Source organism: Macaca mulatta, chromosome 3 (genome assembly GCF_049350105.2).
Source record: "Macaca mulatta isolate MMU2019108-1 chromosome 3, T2T-MMU8v2.0, whole genome shotgun sequence".
Lineage (NCBI taxonomy): Eukaryota > Metazoa > Chordata > Mammalia > Primates > Cercopithecidae > Macaca > Macaca mulatta.
The window spans coordinates 139386810-139391161 of record NC_133408.1 but is presented as its reverse complement, the minus strand read 5'-3'; the positions used below and the strand labels follow the sequence as shown (position 1 = coordinate 139391161).

General features: G+C 36.6%; 1 pseudogene; it reads right to left on the bottom strand.

Annotated features, from left to right (window-relative positions):
- Positions 1-3194: 3194 nt before the first annotated feature.
- LOC100424185 (large ribosomal subunit protein uL16-like) lies at positions 3195-3860 on the bottom strand (annotated as a pseudogene).
- Positions 3861-4352: the final 492 nt, after the last annotated feature.

The following is a 4352-nucleotide window of genomic DNA, read 5'->3' as shown; positions in this document are numbered from 1 at the left end:
AAATAATTTCTCAAATTAGAAATAACCTGATATTACATTTTATTCTAACCTTACTTTTCAATCTCTTTGATGTTTAGAATGTTGATGACTAAGGCAAATTTCATGACTTTTTAATATCTAATCATAAAATAATATTTTTCCTCATAAAGTTTCAGTTTGAACTCCTGCAACAAGGATTTTTTACCATTTTCATTTTTATTATTTTTGGACCCAGCTGACTAGAATAATATTTGTATGTGAATTAGCTGTGAAGTCTACACAGATTTACAAATAAAATATCGTTGTTAGAAAACTTGGCCGGACGCGGTGGCTCACGCCTGTAACCCCAGCACTTTGGGAGGCCGAGAGGGGCGGATCACGAGGTCAGCAGATCGAGACCATCCTGGCTAACACGGTGAAACCCCGTCTCTACTAAAAATACAAAAAATTACCCGGGTGTGGTGGCAGGCACCTGTAGTCCCAGCTACTCGGGAGGCTGAGGCAGGAGAAGGGCGTGAACTCAGGAGGCGGAGCTTGCAGTGAGCCAAGATCGCGCCACTGCACTCCAGCCTGGGCGACAGAGCAAGCCCGCGTCTCAAAAAAAAAAAAAAAAGGAAAACTTACTTTGGCACTAAATTTTATGGCAGGCTACTACTGAATGGTAATGTTACTTGTTTTAAAGCTACCTCAAGAATAAATGAGTCTACCTAAGATATTTAAAACCCCAACTTTGGACACAATCTGGTATTAACTAAATGAGTAATTCTAAATTCTGGAATAGATGATCAATATTAAAAGTGTACAATTTATTTTACGTACAAATAATTGAGCTCTTTTAAGAAAAGTACAAAAATAAATATTAATATCTATTTAAATTATACCGACAGGAAAAATTTTGATATGTTTTTTAAGTGATTGTAATACCATTAGTTCAATAAATATCATCCATTAGGCCCAAAGGTTTGAAATAGTGCTCATAATATGAAGAACTTTCTTTAGAAAATTCTCCATTTTCACCTCCATCAGTCATTTAATGTAAATTTTATTTACATATAATATACATATTATGTACAATATACATATACAAATAAGTTATATAGCTCCATAAATTTGTATAAAGTATAACCAGCCTTCATATTAAGAAAGAGAATATTACAGAACTCCTCCTAACTAGGTGTGAATATAAATTTGTTTAAATTAATAATTGCCATTCAATAGCCTTCTGAGTTCGTTTCCATCAGATTTATTTAAAATAATTTTTAGAGTACAGTAATAGTGAGAGCTGAGTTTCACATATAATGTTCATGAGGGAACGAAATGTTCTCAAACAAATTTTGAAAGTAGTCTTACAGTGTCTTGTATTGGCTAGATCATGCAGATAAATTTTTATAAGGGTATCAATTTGATAGGAAAATATATTTAATTATTACTAATAACTTCTTCATATATGAAAGACAATATTTTATTTGCTTTTCCTAAACCAAACTGGTGCATGCCATACTTGGTCATAGTAAATAAAAGTAAAGATAATATCAACATCTTTCTTCTCGTGAGCAGAATTCAGGAAGTTCTCAACATGAATACATTGTGGTCAGGTTTATAGACAGGTTTATTAGGCTGTGGGTTTAAAGAATATTCATATACTAATAATACCAAGTGGTGATAAGCAGTGCTAAAATAGCTTACACTATTCAGTTCTGTTATAGAAACAAAAAAGGCAAATTTTATTACTTCCAAAAGTGAATCTCTTTTTTTTTGAAATGGAGTTTTGCTCCTTTTGCCCAGGCTGGAGTGCAATGGCGTGATCTCAGCTCACTGCAACCTCCGCCTCCCAGGTTCAAGAGATTCTCCTACCTTAGCCTCCCAAGTAGCTGGGAGCTGCCACCATGCCTGGTTAATTTTTTGTATTTTTAGTAGAGATGGGGGTTTCACCGTGTTGGTCAGCTGGTCTCGAACTCCAGACCTCAGGTGATCCACCCGCCTCAGCCTAAAAAAGGTGCTGGGATTACAGGCGTGAGCCACCTTACCCGGCCAAGTGAATCTCTTTTTATAGACTGTTGTTTTAAGGTAGTCTCTTGTTTGATGTTTTAAAGTAATTCATCTATTTTAGTGGCAGTAACTCATTAGCCCTAACTACATACAAATATTTCTGGTAGAATGACATCAAAATAGTAAGAATAGTGCTGTTGACATTAGGCTGAGTACACAAATAAAAAATAAAAGATTAATTTAATACGGCAAAAATTTGAATCTGTAAAGCAAGAGATCCTAGTGAATCTAACGAGCAATTGAACCAGCTGTAGCCAATTAATGCCAGATTCAAACTAAAGAGTAAAGACAAATTACAAACAGTTGGGAGAAGGATTTGTATAGACCACTAGGTGCCACTGTTTTGTGAAAAATTTATTAAATGATGTAATGGAACTCTAACTTATATTCCTTTTTCAAAAAATCACATCTTGAATTGGGATGTTGCTATATCATAGTTCTAAAATGAGCAAATTTATTTGTCTCTGGGATTAAACTCACAGCCAAATGAAAGTAATACGGTATTTGAAATAAGTTATAAAGCCCAAAATTTATCATTATCAATGTAAATTTTTGGCTGTTAAACTTGAGCCATCATTGATCTGGAGACAGTGATTTTGAACTGAAAGCTTAAGTGGTTTGACTGTATGTAATAAGAGGGCTGTATAAGCATATTTAAACTGTGGCATATTACTTGGGCCCAAAATACTTTCTTAGAAAAAGAAACATGATTGCTTACAGAAATTTAGGAATGGCACCACCCATAAGGTAGTGTGAGAAAATTTCTTGAAAGCAGCTGTCTTTAATCCATCAACTGGCATTGATCTCAAATTAAATTTAAACGAGTCCACATCAAAACTACAAAGAAGTAACCAACCCACTGATATTAAAATACATACAGAAGACCCTTTTCTTTTAAATACGCTCCATTTTAAAGGATGATTCTACTTGTTTTCCAAAATGAACGTAAGCAAACTCATTAACACAATCCTTTAGTGTCAGGCAGAGATACAACATTTTTTTCAGCACTTATGGATGTTTGGTGGAAAGTTGTAATAGATGAGTATTTATTGTTTTCTTTATTTTTCTTTCTTTCTTTTATTTTCTTTTTTGGCCAGTAAAAAGAATTTATTAGTAAGCATAAGTCAGATTGGCATGGCCCAAGGAGACAGTGCTGCCAAAAGCCTTCATGAGAGCAGAACCTGCCAGTTGTCCAAGGGGCTGTGGTTGGGAACTTACTTGGCCCCACAACCATCAGGGATGAAGTGCTTCTCAGCCACTTTGTCTTCAAATTTGTCAGCATTAGACTTGGTGAAGCCCCACTTCTTGGAGATATGGATCTTCTGCCATCTAGGGAACTTAAACTCGGCCCTGCCTAAGGCTTCAATTACGTGGTCCTTGTTCTGAAGCTTGGTGCGGATAAACTGATGACTTGACCAATGTGGACCCTGGCCACAGTACCCTGGGGTTTTCCAAAGGCCCCTCACATACCCGTCTGGAGTCTTTCAGCCCCAGCACAGGGCTACATCTTGTTGATGCAGATGACATGGACGGGATGGAGCTGCACTCAGATGTGAAAGCCATCTCTGCCACAGCTTTTCACCATGTACATATTGGCACAAATACGGGCAGTCTCCAGGGCTTCCGAAGACAGCAGCTCATATTCATCAGACACCATGTGGCCACAGAGTGGGAACTCATCCACTTTTGCCTTCTTTCGACCCAAAGATATGGATCTTGGCATCAGGAACACCTCGGTGGAAACGAGACTTTGGGTATGGCTGTTTCTTACAGTACCAATAACAAGGAGCAGGATGGTGGCCCCTGGCAACACAGGAACTTCGCCAGTGCATGGAAGAGAAAGTGCACTCCTATACTTTTCAACTAACGCTACTATCTAAATATTTATAAAGTATTCCTTTGAATAGACTAATGGCTTTCCAAATCTAACCGCCATAATTAAAGCAACTAATGTTGACTAACAAGTTATCATCATTTTATTAGACAAATGATGTCTAATAAGCTATCGTCTGATTAATTTTTTAGATACTCAAGATAATATACTGTTGTAACACAGGATATTCTATTAGTTTTCTATTGCTGTATAACATATCTCAAAATCTAGCAGCATAGAAATAGCAAACATTTATAATTATCTCACAGTTTCTGAGAACCTGGAATCCAGAGTGGCCTAGCTGGATAATTTTGGTTCTAGTTTTCTTAGAGGGTTGTGGCTAAACTGTCAGTCAGGGCTGTAGTCACCTCAACACTCAACTGGAATCAGATCCATTTTAAGGTTCATTCACATGTTGTTTGCAAGTTTGCATTTCTCTCTGGCTGTTGTT